Source organism: Sus scrofa, chromosome 1 (assembly GCF_054392235.1).
Source record: "Sus scrofa isolate SSC_HxYL_T2T_F1_AM1 chromosome 1, Sscrofa_HxYL_maternal_Yorkshire_Landrace_v2.0, whole genome shotgun sequence".
Taxonomy (NCBI): Eukaryota; Metazoa; Chordata; class Mammalia; order Artiodactyla; family Suidae; genus Sus; species Sus scrofa.
The window spans coordinates 156,551,950-156,568,729 of record NC_139383.1 but is presented as its reverse complement, the minus strand read 5'-3'; the positions used below and the strand labels follow the sequence as shown (position 1 = coordinate 156,568,729).

Here is a 16,780-nt window from a genome sequence, read left to right as displayed (position 1 = left end):
TACACTGCAGTCTCTCGGGGTCGTATCGGGGACGGAGGTGGTCTATCCCGTAAGATCCTGATGCAGGAGCGGGGTCGGGAGGGGTGCAGGGATCTGTACCTGAGCATCTGCAGCGGGAGCAGGGCAAGGTGGGGAGGAGCCGCGGGCACCTGTCCCGAAGCGGCAGCGGCCAGGCGCGCGCAGCCTGTACTTCCGTGCACTGACCAGTGGGAGCAAAACAGATTCCGGGAAGGATAGTTAAGTGCCCCTCCCCTCACCCCCCCCCCCCAGCCCCCAGCCTGGCTCCGCGTTCCCAGTGGAGCCGGCGCCCGGCCCGAGGCGCGCTAGGGCTCCCGCAGCTTTGTACGCTTTTATGGAGGTCCCGGCGGCGGTGGCCAGAGCCTGGTTCCGGCTGCCGCCCAGTCTGTCCTTGTCAGATCTGCACGAGCCCAGATAAGAGGAAAGACAGGTGGGGCGAAGCGGCGTCCGCGACCTGGAGTGTGACCTGAGTAGGAGAAAAGGTTGGGGGCACCCGAGGGGGGGCTACCAGGAATCTCCCAGGCGCCCACCCTGGCTGGCTGTGGCGCACCCGGCTCCGCGAAGAGGGGGCGGGACGTGGGCGAGTCTCGCGCGCTCGGGTGCACTTTCCTCTGGCCTTCCTGCCGCCCCTGACAAGCTCAAGGGAACGTCGCCCCTTATGCACACTCGTGTACGCAGACTAGCCGCACACACACGCTCGCACACACACACTCGCACATACGCTCGTGCCGCCGCCCTCCCAGACTTGCCTTCTCTGGCCGCGGCGTGGACCTGAATCGGAGAGAGGGAGCCCCGCGCTGGCAACCTGGAATTCTGCAAACGCAGAGCCCAAGCGCGCCCTGTGCCCTCCCAGAGGCTCCCACACTTGCCAGCTCAGCCTAGGTTGGGTGCTGGGGCTGGGGAAGCAGAAAGCAGCCCGCGGGGTCGGGACAGTGCTTGGGGGAATGAGGTGGGCAGGTGCTCAAGGGATCCTGGGCTTCTTAGGATGGCAAGCGGGGATCTCTCTGAGCCCTTAGTGGTCCCATAAGGCGATAAGTCCCCGGCCAGCGCCTGCGCCGGCTCATGTTTGCACTCTGGCGTAGCCGGGGTGGGGGTGGGGGTTCTGGTACCTCCTTCCAGCAGATTCTTTCTGGGTTTTGGCTCTTCAGCCAGGGCTCTCTGGTCGTGAACTGGGACTCCCTTTGTCTCCTCATCTGAAACTCCAGCCCAGAGCCTGATTTGCACTTGGTTGGATTTTACTTGGCCTTTGGAATTCCCAGCCTGGGCCTCCCATTCTCCTCCCTCCCCTGGGGCTGCAAAGAGCTGTTTTACTGAGTCCTGGACTGAAGGCGAGGGTTTGGAGCAAGTGGCCATTGTCAATGGACTTTGACTTTGTTGGTGCATGTGGCAGTGACTCTGCTGGGAGGTGGCCCCTGTTGTTCACTCCCCAGCCCTTCTCAGGGCAGCTGCTGAGGGGTCAGTTAGGTGAACCCTCAGTGTCTTCCTTCTAGCAGAGATGAGAACCAGAGACTCCATCTCTGCTTAGAAATCCAGGGAAGGCCCCACAAACCCAGACAGGTTTAAGCAGAGGATGGTGTTCGCTTCCCCCACCCTCCTCTCTAGGATCGTGCAGATCTGCAGCTGGCCTCCAAAGGCTTCGTGACGTTTAGAATTCCCGGTTAGTCAAGGATGGAATCACTCTGGCTTCTCTTAAACCAAGTTACAGGAAGCATTGTGGCAATTTGGGGACTGGAATCCACTTTCTATGGATCCCTGTTGCTTGCTAGCCACACACATAGTAAGGATTGCCCAGTATTGCCAGCAAAAGACGAGTGTTGGGGACAGGTAATGAAAACAATTCTCAGATCCCTTCCAATGCCAGTGGAAAAGTGTTTTGGTCCCTTTTGTCTTACAATTTGTGTAAGCCGGCGGCTACAGCTCCGATGAGACCCCTAGCCTGGGAACCTCCATATGCCGCGGGTGCAGCCCTTGAAAAGGCAAAAAGACAAAAAAGTTGTGTGTTTGCCCGTTGCAAAAGTTTTTTTTTTTTTTTTAGCATGCTGATATTTCCATAATTTAAGAAAAATTGAGTGTTTTTGTAGGCATGGGAGAAAGGGAAGGAAGCAAGTTCTTGGCTGGCACTGAGGCCTGCACATGCCAGATGCTCAGAAATATGTGCTGGTTGATTCATTGTTTGAGCGTAATTAAGAGTTTCTAGCCAGAGTATGGCTGGGAGCTGCATTATCATAATTATAGGTGTACGTGCCATGATTAATAGGTCTTGTGGAACACATAGGTTGGTAGGAAATGATAAAATGTTGGCGTTTGCCCTGGCAAAAGCAGGTGGGGTCAGAGTCCCAAAGACTTAGCAGCTGGGGTGGGGGCATTTCCCCCCCACACACTGGCTCCTGCTGTTCTCCCACCCAGGCCCCAGGAGGGCAGCACGGCTAAGGGGTGTTTGGGGGGGGGCTACTTTGATTCTGCAGCCCTTGGATGTGAGGGGGTGGGAATGAAGGGGAGCAGACGAGGCAGGGTCAGGATGTGTCGATGCTGAGGGGTTAGAGGATTCAGGAGAGGGGCGCTGGGGATGGTGGGCTTTCCATGTGAAGTGGATCCAGGGGATCCGAGCATGGCTGTGTGTGTGAATCTGAGTGTCAGAGTCCTGATGGTTGATTTCATGAGGAATAGGGACATTTAGGATGAGCCATGGAACCCCCACTGCTGGAGATGCCCCTCCTGGTCAGACAGAGGAGGGTATCTCTGGGCAGCCCAGGGCCAGGGTCCCGGCATCCCTCCCCCACGGCAGTCTCAGCTGCAAGACCTCACACCTGTGGGCACCTTCCAGGTACAAACTAGTTACTCGGAGCCGTGTGCCATTAATGCAGCGAAGAAGGATGGATGTGTGTTGCTGTGACACAGCAGATGCACGGCATCCTGGGACTCCTGGGCTCTGAGTCGGCGGGCATTGTCAGGGGCTGCTGTTTTAATTTCCAATTCCTCTCATGTCAGATGGGCAGGCTGCATTGAACCACGTCTTAGCTCTGTCTTTCGGAGGAGAAACTTGTTTCATGAAAAGGAGTAAGTAATACATTCACTCAAAACAAAGCATCCAGTATTTTAATTTGATTGTGTGTTTAGAAGAAGACAGATTAAATGTCATGTATAAATAGTGCAGAAGACCTTTTCGTTGCTTTTTGAATCAACGAAGCTGAGCCACTGAGAGCAAATTGTGCAGACCGAGAGTCGGCTGTCCCCTTGTCCCTGATGCCCAGCTGCTCCTGAGGGGCCCAGGCTCAGCATCCCCTGTCATCCTAGCCCTGGCAGGGCCTCTCCGGATTTAGTGGTCTCTCCCTTGGCCTCACCAGGCACCTGCCCTCCCACCCACGCCTGCTCTTCCCTCATCCCCAGCTCTGCTTGGCCTCCCTTGAGGAGGAAGCAGGCAAGCTCCAGTGGAGGCCAGGGCCCTGGACTGCAGTTCCCAGAATTTAATGACCTTCCAGGATATTTTTAACCATCTCAGATATTTAAATGATGGAGTTTAAATCTTAGATTAGACTTGAGAAGTTGGGCACATGGAAGTCAAGACTAGATGACGGCCCAGCAGAGCCTCAGAAACCCTCAGGCTGATCTGCAAGTTGCATCAGTATTTATGAAATTCTAGCTTAAAGAGGCAAATTTATTTTTTTTTTTTTTGAAGGATTAACCTTTTCCAGCAGAAGAGGCTGTGATCTCCAGGTTCCTGAATCAGTCCTCACTGGCCCTGCAGCCGCACGGCCCCCCAGGACTCAGGAGGTGGGAGTGTATGTGGATAGAGGGTCTGCCTAGCTGACCTGGCTTCAAGGGGCCCCTGCGCCCCAGCTGGGTGTCTCCACACGCCCTGCACCCCTCCCGCCACCAGTGAACACCACGTCTGTCCAGGGCTCCAACTGCTGGTTGGAGTGGGACCTGGGGTTCGGGGTCTCAGTGGGGGGTCTGTCCGGGTGACCCTCACCACTGGGAAGGCAGGGAATGCTGGCTTGTGGGTTATGTGTCTCTGCAGCAGGAACAGAACAGAAAGCATCAGCATTTCAGTATCACGGGTGTGGTTCCCTGTGTTCTGGTCACAGCGTTAAACGCATTCACAACAATGGGAAGGCCCTGCTCAGGCTGTGCTTCTGGAACCCAGATCTTCTCTTCTCCCCTGGGGAGGTTGTGGCCTGGCTCTGGGCGCTGGCTCAGGCCCCTGCCCCTTGCTGGATGAGCCCCCCAGCGGGCTCCCCATCCCAGAGTCATCAGCTTGGATTTGAGCTCGTCTGGCCATCTCTGTGCATGTGCACAGTCTGAGCCGCTCCACCCCACCAAGCAGACTTCAGAAAATCTCCCTGAAGAACAGGCAGGAAGCAGGTTCTCCTTCTGTTTCCTTTCTTTCTTTTGGGGGGGTGGAGGACGCGTGTAGATTAACATGGGAAAAAATGCATCACAAGTTTTAAACTCGTTATGTTTTATTTAACTTTATAGCAATTAATGCAGTGGCGTGAAATGCTCCAGTGAAATAAAGTACATTAAAAATGAATGCCCAGGAGTTCCTCTCGTGGTGCGAGGGAAACAAATCTGACTAGGAACCATGAGGTTTCGGTTTCGATCCCTGGCCTCGATCATTGGGTGAAGGATCCAGCGTTGCTGTGAGCTGTGGTGTGGGTCGCAGATGTGGCTTGGATCCTGCCTTGCTGTGGCTGTGGTGTAGGCTGGCACTTGTAGCTCTGATTGAACCCCTGGCCTGGGAACCTCCATATGTTGAGGGTGTACCCCCCCAAAAAATGGGGGAAAATGGCCTGAAAATGGGTCTACTATGTTACAATTGGGTCTTTATTGCCACAGGATGGGAAAATGGACTGAGGCTCCCTATGTTCAGGACTTTCTGACCCTTCATCACACTTACTCTATGCAACTCCTGTAATCAAATGCCTGAGGAATCAGAAACTCTCTTGACATTGCAAAGGATCCCCTTCTAACTTTCCCCAACTCAGTGAGGGAGACTGAACTTCCCCTACTCCTACCGGTAACTCTTACCATGGCCTTCACATGTAAACAGAGCCCACTTTTCCAGAGACTTCGGCCTGGGGTTAATTAGTAGAATGTCAAGCCAAGAAAAAAATGCGTACAAAGAGGCTTTGAAACTCAAGCATGTACATTTAACTTATTCCATCTGTTTGGTTTTGCCAGGTCAATTGCCATGACCAGGATGGTTATGATTCTCTATCTTTCCTTTTACATGTTGTTTGTTGTTAGAGAGAGAGAGAAGCATTCCCATCGTGGCGCGGTGGTTAATGAATCCGACTAGGAACCATGAGGTTGAGAATTCGATCCCTGCCCTTGCTCAGTGGGTTAAGGATCCGGCATTGCCGTGGGCTGTGGTGTGGGTCGCAGACGCAGCTTGGATCCTGCGTTGTTGTGGCCTCTGGGGTAGGCTGGTAGCTACAGCTCCAATTAGACTCCTGGCCTGGGAATCTCCATATGCCCCGGGAGCGGCCCTAGAAAAGGCAAAAAGACAAAAAATTTAAAAAATAAAATAAAGAGAGAGAGAGCTCCTTTACCAGAAAATTGGAAGAACAATTGTTAGAATTCACCCTTTTGTTTTTCTCCTGCAGGAATCAGATTTTGTTATTTCCATGTGTGTTTGCAGTTGTCTATTGTATACATGTGCTAGCGCTGGGAAACTCAACTTTGTTTCCTAAATGCAGCCCCATGAAACACATTCTCCAGAATTGGACCGCTTTCAGTTTCAATTAGAAACCAATGAAATATAATAAGATACTAAGACATTCATTAATAAACAGAGAAATTAAAGGTATTTGGGACTATTGATGAATATGTTTGGTGCCAACCTGAAATATTCTATAGTAAAAAGCTCATGCTTTTTAAAAATTATTGGTGTTTATGTTTGCCAGTATGCAGAGTGCTTATGTAAAAGACAGTTCATGGTTGCTTGGGAAAGTAGGATGTGTTGTGTTTTTTGTTTGTTTTTGTTTTTGTTTTGCTTTTTAGGGCCGCAGCCATGGCATATGGAAGCTCCCAGGCTAGGGATCGAATCAGAACTACAGCTGCTGGCCTTTGCCACAGCCACAACAACGCAGGATCTGAGCAGTGTTTGCAGTCTACAGCAGAGCACACAGCAACGCCAGGAGTGGGAGAAGACCACCTTCTGCCTCATTCCTTTTTTTTTTTTTTTTTTTTTTGTCTTTTCAGGGCCGAACCTGTGGCACATGGAGGTTCCCAGGCTAGGGTTCCAATCAGAACTGTAGCCGGCCTACACCAGAGCCACAGCAATGCCAGATCCGAGCTTCAGCTGCGACCTACACCACAGCTCACGGCAACGCCAGATCCTTAACCCACTGAGCAAGACCAGGGATCAAACCCAGATCCTCATGGATACTAGTCAGATTCGTTTCCACTATGCCCAACAGCAATTCCCAGGATATGTATTTTAAATAAAAGATATGAGGAATGGCATTGCATTTTATTAGAGAAAAAGTGAGTCTGTCTTAGACCTAGTTGTTCTGGATGAAAAAATAAGAAACAGACTAAGATTTTTCTTTACAACAAAATGTTGTAAAATTGTAAAGATTTTTTTTTTTACAACAAAAAAGTTGTAAAAGTTTTGTGGAAAAAGGGAAGTTTGGTTGGCTACATGGATTTTGTTGGAAGTGGGCTGAGGCAAGACTTGAATTTGGTCTCTCTGTTAAGGAAACAAGGTCCTGTTTCCCCCCACCCACCCACCCCCCCGCCCCGTTTCCTCCTTTTCTCCCCCCTCCCCCCAATGCTGCCTTTGGTAACAGATTGTGTAAATTTCTTTGCCTTTGAGAGATTTGTGTTTGCTTTTAAGGTCTTTTGTTGCTTTGGTTGAGTTAATAGGTTTTATTTCACAATGTTCTAGGATTCTATTTGACTAAGCATTTTTAAAAGTTTTTGTTGGTTTTAATAACTTCCCAAGTGTCAAATTCTGAAGTTCTTCTGACCTCTACCTAAATTGAGGTGCTTCAGAGGGTGCTTGGGGCATCTCAGAAAAATATTAAGCTAACTGGGATCACTTCACAGATTAGATCAAGGAACATTGTCAAATAAAAAATTTTGTTACATGTAGCTAAAGGTCATTACACTTTGATAAAAAAAATAATTTCTCATTGTCAGACTTTTGCCATCCTGATGCCCTTTGTAACATGGCAACAGTCCATTCTTAGATCAGGGAATTTAAAATGAGTAGCTGTGAATTAAACAGTCAGGGCTATGGGAAATCTAAGATGGCCATTTGGCTTTTCCCGGCTCACTGACAAACCTAATTTTTATTTGATGGGTTAAAGCTTTTGCTGACTGTAGGGATGATGCCCTCAGATCTTTTCTAAAAATGACTAGAAAATGTGTTTTCCAGGAGTTCCTGTTGTGGCTCGGTGGTAACAAACCTGACTAGTATCCATGAGGACGCAGGTTCAATCCCTGGCCTCGTTCAGTGGGTTAAGGATCCAGCATTGCCATGAGCTGTGGTTTAGATTGCAGACTTGGCTTGGATCTGGCATTGCTGTGGCTGTGACATAGGCTGGCAGCTGCGGCTGTGATTTAACCCCGAGTCTGGGACCTTCCATATGCCCTGGGTGTGGCCCCGAATAAGAAAGAAAGAGCGAAAATGTGTTTTCCACTTGGGATATACGTTCTGTAATCTCCAGTAATCAAGGCACCTGCTTTACTGGACAAATCATACAAACCTTAACAAAACTTCTACAAACTTCTTGAAATTATCACCATCACTGTCATCCTCAATCATCAGGCAAGATCAACAGAACTAATGGAAAAACTGGACTCTAACAGAACAAAAATTAATGATATGAGATTAAATAAACTGCTAAGTATGGTTATAATTTTTATAACTTTTTTATCTGACATATTCCTGGCTTTTAATCTGTATTTTTCAGATGGAGAAAAGCTCTTCCCTTCAAGCTACTTCATGAATTACAACAATTTAGTCATTTACATCTCTGCGGAAAATTAAAGCATTTTTCTGTTTTCTCTGCCTTGTCCCTCCAGAAATTGCAGGCATTTGGGTTCTGGACCCTTATTAGGTAAATAAAAAACTGTCTCCTGAAGTATAAATACCTGCTCTGATCATGGCCATAGATATAAATTTTTTTCTAAGGTTACCCAAGCTTAATCAGAGCAATAAGCAAGACTTCAGCCAAGGAATAGAACTTCCCACAATTTGGGGATAGATTTGTGTGGTTAATAGCAGACTGTGGTGATTTAAGTAACAATTAAACTATCTAGGGATAACCAGCCTAATAACACTAGGAACTTGGGCTGAATGCCTTAGGGACAATGCCAATATTTAGTTTCCCTTAAGGATAAGGGCTTGTACCAAACGGATGAAGCCAGACAACAGCTAAGCAAGTTCCTGATATTCTTATATTCTTATTTATATATATTCTTACATATGTCTTTACTAATACTGCCAACTCCGTTATTTTTATTAACTGTTTTACAAAATTGTTATATCTTACATTGCCAGATGTGTAACGGAGTCTCTGATAAAATGAATAATTGCAACAGTATAGCTCTCGATATGAGAAGGAACAACAAAAGAGGATATTTTCTTGGACCGTAAGAGATTAGTAAAACAGGTGTGGTCTGGAGACTTGGGGCTACTGTTAATACAGTTTAGTCCAGTAATAGTGCATTGAGTGGCCTATGGATGAAAGCTTCGCCAGACCTTGGAATGAGCATTCCTGGGCCTTGGAATGAAATGAACATAAAATGCCTCCCAAACCATAGTCAAATGTATGACCATGAGGAGGCCACGCCGACTGGAATTTGGCACTTGTCATCTGCCTCTACAGGGATTAAATCATGAGCCACTGAACCTGCTGACCTTCAACACTCGCTGGAAGAACTTCAGGATGGAAGTCAGAAATAAGGCCCTCTGTGCTCTGGGAAAAACTGGCAAAACAGGCCTTCAGAGAGTTAGATAGTTTCAGGTAAGGATTTTTATGCGCCCAGATTCTTGCCTCTTGTCATATGTAGAAAAGCACTAGAATTGTTAACAGTGACATCTGCCTTGAGCATTGAGGAAAAGTGGTATTAAAATCACAATAAGTTAGCCATGGTTCAGACATCCAAGGTAATACTAGGTGACACTTTGGACATCATTTCACACAAGACTTTGTATCGCTGAAAACTTGTTTTATGAGCTGTGTCAGACTTGATGCCACCAGGTGTTCGCAAAGCAGCTGGTAGCAGCAACCTTACATTTTCAAGGTCTCCTCTTGTATCTAGTGCGTTTTTAGACAATGAAATTCCTTCTTTTTTTTTTTTTTTTTTTTCCTTTTTCACTCGAGGCATACGGAGTTTCCCAGGCTAGGGGTCGAATCGGAGCTGTAGCCACCAGCCTACCCCAGAGGCCACAGCAACGCGGGATCCAAGCCGCGTCTTCGACCTACACCACAGCTCACAGCAGTGCCAGATCCTTAACCCACTGAGCGAGGTCAGGGATTGAACCCACAACCTCATGGTTCCTAGTCGGATTCGTTTCCGTTGCACCATGACAAGAACTCCTGAAGTTGCTTTTGATCATACAGGAACAAAAAGAAGAGACATATATAATGACCAACAGCTCCTGCTATTTATAGGTTAATACCACATTTAAAAGTTAAAAACCTACTTAGATAAATGTAGACAACTGACCACCTGGCTATAAGTCTCCTAGAAGTGCTGGGATCAGATTAGGTTTCAGGTACGTTCTAAAAAGCGACGAGATCTATTTTGTTTATTAACATTCTGTTTGTCACTTCTCCAACTACTTCTGAGTCTGTTACACCTATGGTAACTGTATGGCCAAACTAAATGGCTTCATTCCTTTGGACGGGGGAACACGAGCCTTGGCTCTATCTAAACTACACTTAAAAAATATTACCGGATATAACCTGCTTCTTCTTCCACTTGCTTGGGCCTCCACTTGCAATGGTTCGTTTATTAACATTTGGCCTCTGCCTTTTTAATCTACTTGTTAAGTTTGTCTCTTCTGCATTACAAGTTTCACATCAAGATAATGGTGATGCGGGAGTTCCCGTCGTGGCTCAGTGGTTAACCAAACCAACCAGGAACCGTGAAGTTGCAGGTTTGATCCCTGGCCTTGTTCAGTGGGTTAAGGATCTGGCGTTGCCATGAGCTGTGGTGTAGGTCACAGGCGCAGCTCGGATCCTGTGTGTCTGTGGCTGTGGTGTAGGCCAGCAGCTGTAGCTCCCATTTGACCCCCAGCCTGGGAACCTCCATATGCTGTGGGTGCAGCCCTAAAAAGACAAAAGATAAAAAATTTAAAAAAAAGATAATGGTGATGCAGACTCCAGCCACTCCTAGAACAGGTCCTGCTGGAATAACTACAGAGTCACACTGGAGCCCCTGAAAGGATAGAGCGAGAGCTCTGTGGCCCCAATTAGGTAGGATCTGTGAGCCCCTGGCCAGCGTGAAGAAGCTACCGAAGGGAGACCTCAGCCCTTCATTTTTCCAATAAAGATTTTGGGGGTCCAGTCTCTTGGGGGAGATTTGAGGTAGACCCCTGGGCTGAGAACAGCTGGGACTTGTTATGCGGAGTACATTGGGCCTGGCTTCTCTTTGACACCAGTTAACGGAGAAAGTTAATGGCAGGAACTGTGCTCTGCTGGAGTACGAAGATAAGATGACCATTTCAATCACTCATGGGGTCAAGGAGACCTCCCCAGTCACACACATGCAGAAGGATTCCTAGGGGTCCAAAGGGAGGGAGCACCAGGCCATACTAAGTCCCAATACCATCCCAGAACCCTTTGCTCTTGTGTCTGTCTTGGCCAAAAGATGTGCACACATATGGAGGAAAGTCCTGGGTCCAGTCTGGTGTGAGAACTAAAACAAGATAATTGGCCAAAGGAAAACAAAGACCCAGAAGATCTGTGCCGTGTAAGTGATTTACGCCCCCTCTCTGGTGTGCCCCTCAGTGAGGAGAATGCCTGCACCCTTGCTCCTCTTTTGGGTGTGTATTACTGGCTTGCTTCTGACTTTTTTTTTTTTTTTTTTTAAGGCAGCATATGGAGGTTCCCAGGCTAGGGGTCAAATCGGAGCTGTAGCTGTCGGCCATGGCCACAGCCACAGCAACGCAGACTCCGAGCCGCATCTGTGACCTACACCACAGCTCATGGCAATGCTGGATCCTTAACCCACTGAGCGAGGCCAGGGATCGAACCACGTCCTCAGGGTTGCTAGTCAGATTGTTAACTGCTGAGCCACGACGGGAATTCCTCTTGCTTCTGTCTTAAATAAACTACGTTTCTGGGTACTTTCCCACATGTTGTGCTCTGACTAGAATAATAAACTTTATACACTGTTTTTCATGGTCTGTGCCTCCTTGAAACATTTTGCTTTCAGCAGAGGGCAAGAATCAGGGCAATTCTCCTTTTAGCCTCAAGCTAATCTGGTTTTCACCCAGACTGCCCAGGTTCAATTCCTGAGCAGAGAATTAAGATCTGCCAAGGCCATAACTCACTGCTGACTCTCTAGAGATCAAACGGAGCCTTAGAAAGTCCTTTGACTCCACCTCTGAAATCCAGTTTGCCCCATGCGGGCCTCAAGAATGAGTGATATTGTGGAAGAATTTTCTTTTTGTGGTTCGTCAGGAATGTATGCAGAGACACTGGGTGGGTCAAATCTTTAATGTAAACTTTTCAAAAAGTACATACTTCTGTCCAGGGAAATCCAAATTGTTCCCACAGTCAAGGTTGCCTCAGAGCGTGGGTGTCTGAAACCCACCAGTCTCTGAAGGCATGAATGCCACAGTAAAAACAGCCACTGAAACAACTGAGGCCCAACCTTATGGCAGCCACATTTTACCTAACCTATATCTAAGATGTCTGTGAACAAGCTTTTCCCTCTCCCCAGAAATTGATTATATTTTTTTTCTTTTTTTTTTTTAGGGCCACACCTGAGGCATGTGGAGGATCCCAGGCTAGGGGTCCAATCAGAGCTACATCTGCCGGCCTGCACCACAGCCACAGCAATGTGGAATCCGAGCCACGTCTGCGACCTGCAACACAGCTCACAACAACGCCAGATCCTTAACCCACTGAGCAAGGCCAGGATCGAACCCGGAACCTCATGGTTCTTACTTGTTTCCACTGCACCACAAGGGGAACTCGATTGTATTATTTTTAAGAGAGAGGCTTGTCCTTCATTTATTCCAGCCTTGGGGAAGGAGATCTATGACTTTGTGTGTTACCCAGTTCAGGATAGGACTCACGCATTCTAGGTGTGCCCTCCTTTCACCAGTTCCCTTGTCAGAGACCCCTAAGCTCATTTCAGCCGGGAAGGACTCTTCCGTGGAGAACCTGGGCAAGGTCACATTACTACCCCTTTCCACAGGGAAGCTATTCTGAGCAGAACTGAGCCTTGGATACACAGGTCTGGCTGTTCGCCCTGTCACTGCAGGCCTGGCTCCCTGAATCCGTCTTACTTGGGCCCACACAGGGTCATGTATCTTATGCTCCTCAAGCAGCCTGTCCCAATGAACTAACACCAGAGGGTGGCATCCAGCCTTTTCCTGGACCCTGAAAAGAATGAGATTTTCCCTGTGGCCACTTGATAGTTTCAGGGTCCATGAAGCCTCCAGAAAAAAAAGACTGCTCCAACTCTTGTATCCAATTCAACCAATCCTGACCCAGTGGGGAAATAGTTTTCTTCACTGAAAACAAACAAACAAAAAAACCACTATGCAATCCAACGCTTACACAGAGTGAGGAAATCACAAATACTTTCCTAGAAGGTGAAGCCTGCAGGTAGCGCAGTGCCAGGCAAAGAGGTACTTTGTTGTCAAGAAAAGTGTTTTCTCAGTGGCACATCTGCCTTCAATTTCCCTGGGGATGGGAGCCTCCAGTTCAGAATATCCAGGACTCTCTGCATTCGACCTTTGCACAAAAAGCCCAATGCTTTATTCCACTCCAGTTGGGAATATCTACTTTCTACCAGACACGTGCTGAAAGAAGCCTGGATCAAACCCTCAGGAAAATGTCCCTTTGGTCAGGCCCATGTCTTCTCAGTGTCCAGGGACTCTTCCAAACACAGTACTCCAAGTCAGTGACTGAAGTCTCCACAGGCAGATCTCAGCAGGTGAGTTTTTCTTTCATAGGTTGAGGGGTGTTCCTCTGGTGTTTTTCCAGACTCCTCAGTCAGAAACAACCACGTCAATATCTGAGACGATCTTGACTTTCATGTGGAACTGGAACAGACAGATACTTCCTTAGAAGGCTAATCCTTGGGCGTCTTCAAAAATACCCTAAGAAATCCTAGTGTCTGGGGCCTCCCTGTCATTTTGTGCAAGATGTTCTGAGCAAAAGCACTGCATTGATTGAATGCAAAATCACAGTGCATTCAATGGCTCTCAGGTAGCTCATCCCAATCTCTCTACATGTATTGGTGACCCAGCCCTTATGAGGAAACGGAGCGTGAAACTATTTTCCCGTGTCCCAGATGGATGTCCCTTGCAGTGTCAAGGGAGTCTTAGAAAATCCATTGTCTGCATCTCTGAATCCAGTTCACCTCATGCAGGCTTCAAGGTTGAGCGACATTGTGGAGTAATTTTCTTTCTGTTAGGAAAGCATGCAAAGACACTGGGTGGGTCACATCTTTAACACAGAAATTTCAAAATGTACATACTCCAGTCCAGAGAAAGCCAAAGTGTTCCACAGTCAAGGTTACCTCAGAGTAAATGTGTCTGATATCAGACAGTCTCTAAAGGCATGCATCTCCTTGTTTTCGTTTTTTTGTTTGTTTGTTTTTTGTTTTTGGTCTTTTTAGGGCTGCGCCCGCAGCATATGGAGCTTCCCAAGCTATGGGTGGAATCAGAGCTGCAGCTGCCAGCCTGCACCACAGCCACAGCAACATGGAATCCAAGCCTCGTCTTCGACCTACATCACAGCTCATGGCAACACCGGATCCTTAATCCACTGATCGAGGCCAGGGATCGAACCCGAGTCCTCATGGATGCTAGTTGGCTTCATTAACCACTGAGCTACAATGGGAATTCTGGCATGAATCTCCTCGTAAAAACAGCCATTAAAAAAAAAAAATGAGGTCCAACATACTGGAAGCTACATTTTCTATAACCTCTGACTAAGATGTCTGTGAACAAGCTTATCGCTCTCCCCAGAAATTGATTGTAACCTTTTTGGGAGACAGGCTTTTTCTACATTTACTCCAGCCTTGGAGAATGAAGTCTAAAGCCCTGCACGTTACCCAGTTCAGGGTAGGAGACACACAGTCTAGGCGTGCCCTCCTTTCACTGCAAAAGAATCCTGGCAATGGAATCTCCTAGTTCCCTTGTCAGAGACACCAAGGCTGTTTAAGCTGCCAAGTGGTCTTCTGTAGAGAACTTGGGTAAGGTAACTCATGACCTCTTTCCACAGGGAAGCTGTTCGGAGCCAGAAATGAGCCTTGGATACACAGGTCTGGTTGTTCGCCGTGTCACCCTGAGTCTATCTTTCTTGGTCTGATACAAGCCTGTACTCTCATGCCCCTCAAGTAGCCTGTCCCAAGGATCCAAAACCACGAGTGTGGCATCCAGCCTTTCCCCAGACCCGGAAAAGAAAGGACAAGATTTTCTCTGTGGCCACTTGAGAATTTTCTCAGTATCCACGGAGTCTCAGGGCAATGCCTGTGTTAACTCTGCTATCGAATTCAGCCCAGGCCTGAAATGTTACCGAGAAGGACCCTGTGCAGCCTTCATGTCATCTTCCTGCCTTTTTATCTATAGAATAACTTTAGTCTAAGAATCAGTGTAATAAGAGATGTGAGAAAGACACATAAATGCAGAGAAAAAGAAAAACAGTTAAGACAGAGTAATGGTAGTTTTATTTATTCAACCAAGTCAAGGGTATTTAAGTGAGTTCTTCTTCAAGGACTACAGATAATAATCTGAGCCATGTCCCTGAAGCTGGTTTGCAGGGGCTAAAGCCCCCATTGGGTAGAAGAAGTCAGCTGTAGGCTGCCCACAAGCACATGTAGATCCCAGACTGAAGGGAACCAAAAGGTTGATGACAGTGACTCCCAATTACCTCACCACCCACCAAACAGGAAAATGTCCATGAGTTGACCAGCCTTGCTCCTCAAACAGTAGAAGGCTCTCGTTACTCCCTCTAAGGATAGGCACAGTCCTCTAGTCATCAGCCTGCTGTGCTCCCTCTTTGCCTAAAGTTACATAAATATTTGCTTCTAGTGCCCAGAAAGGAGCCAAATCCTGCCCAGAGATAGGCTGATTTTAGTACTAGGAGAGCCCATCATGCCCATACTGGCTATACCTGGGCAGCAAACCGGGTCATAAGGAGTGACACTGTCCCAGAGTTCAGTGAGTTCTCAAGGCCTAGGGGATCTTATCTCTGAAGGAATCCAGGATCCCTGAGTTCCAAGGAGGAGCAGTGTGGAAGGAGCACAGAATCCAAAGAGAGAGAGTTTAAGTTGGCCCCCGCTCAGCCTCTTCCTAGCTCGGTGACTCTAGGCCGGGCTCTGAGCCTCAGTGACCTCCATCTCTAAAATGGAGAGAGTGAGTGGCACTCTTTAATGCGTTGTTAGGGCAATTGCTTGAGAAATGATTTGTGCAATTTTTGTTCCATGCTTGGAATGCATTAAGAACTAAATGGAAAGGCAGTCATGGTGGTAACCCTTTATCCAAGGTATCTGTTTTTTCTTTTGTTGATTTGGAGTCACTTTTAAGAAACTGATGCCAAATCCAAAATCATGAAGATTTGATCTTATGTTTTCTTCTATGAGTTTTATCATTTTAGCTCTTAAATTTAGGCCTTTGATCTGTTTGGTTAATTTTTTTCGTTGTTGTTGGTTTTTTTGGTTTTGTTTTCAGGGCTACATGCGAAGCATATGGAGGTTCCCAGGCTAGGGGCTGAATCAGAGCTGCAGCTGCTGGTCTGTGCCACAGCCACAGCAACACAGGATCTGAGCTGTTTCTCCAACTTACACCACAGTTCATGGCAATGCCAGATCCTGAGCAGGCTAAGGGGTCGAACCTGCATCCTCATGGATCCATGGGTTCATTAACTTCTGAGCCACAGGGGAACTCCTGAGTTAATTTTTAAAAATTATATTAGACAAGCGTCCACCTTCATTCAGACATTTATAATTTTACGTGCCTACATGTGTAATGACATTGTCCAATCAATATATTACCCATAGTTGTTACTTGTAAGGAATTTTCATTAGATTACAAAGAATTGAATAATAAAAGCAAATAAATTATCCCTAAAGAAATACTCTAAGGCTATAAAACATGTTTCTAGAAAGATTAACTTGTATAGTGAAACTTTTGATGTGGGCAGTTGTCACTGTCATAAGCAGCTATGCGCTTCCCTCTGGTGGTCACATGAGAAATGGCAGGAGTGCTGCAGAGCTCCTTGGTTCTATCAGCAAAAGATCATCCTTACAGGATTGCAGGTAGATCAAAACGAAATTTGTAACATTCAGTGTTTTAGAGATGCCTTCTAGTGGAAGTTACTGTCTTGTCACTTTACACTATGAAAAAGGCTTATTTCAAAATGCAGTATTTCAGGGAGTATTGGGCACCTGTGTCAAGGCACCAGAGAAGGCCAATGCCCCCAGGACCCTCAGGAGTTGGGAACATCTGATCCACACCACAGCTCTGGTTCAAAGAACATAGCATATCAAATCAAAGTATATTTATGGAATCCTTCTGATTATATTAACAATAAAATATTTTAGAAAATTTGAAAACTCA

General features: G+C 47.2%; 2 long non-coding RNA genes across 7 annotated transcripts in view; one reads left to right on the top strand and one right to left on the bottom strand.

The window, feature by feature from the left end:
• Nucleotides 1–1,240, bottom strand: part of LOC146406810 (uncharacterized) — a 13,553-nt gene extending 12,313 nt beyond the window's left edge. The window contains exon 1 of the long non-coding RNA XR_014840585.1: nucleotides 100–1,240. This is a non-coding gene — a long non-coding RNA (uncharacterized LOC146406810). The remainder of the gene's footprint in view (nucleotides 1–99) is intronic.
• Nucleotides 1–16,780, top strand: part of LOC102165209 (uncharacterized) — a 17,202-nt gene extending 422 nt beyond the window's left edge. The window contains exons 1-7 of one of the 6 annotated variants that reach the window (XR_014840558.1): nucleotides 313–448; nucleotides 3,007–3,075; nucleotides 3,695–3,789; nucleotides 7,941–8,087; nucleotides 8,859–8,996; nucleotides 12,985–13,149; nucleotides 14,445–16,780. This is a non-coding gene — a long non-coding RNA (uncharacterized LOC102165209). Of the gene's footprint in view, nucleotides 1–294; nucleotides 449–3,006; nucleotides 3,076–3,694; nucleotides 3,790–7,940; nucleotides 8,088–8,858; nucleotides 8,997–12,984; nucleotides 13,150–14,444 lie in introns of those variants that run through there. The other 5 variants (XR_014840571.1, XR_014840565.1, XR_002345801.2 and 2 more) reach the window with 5 other exon arrangements.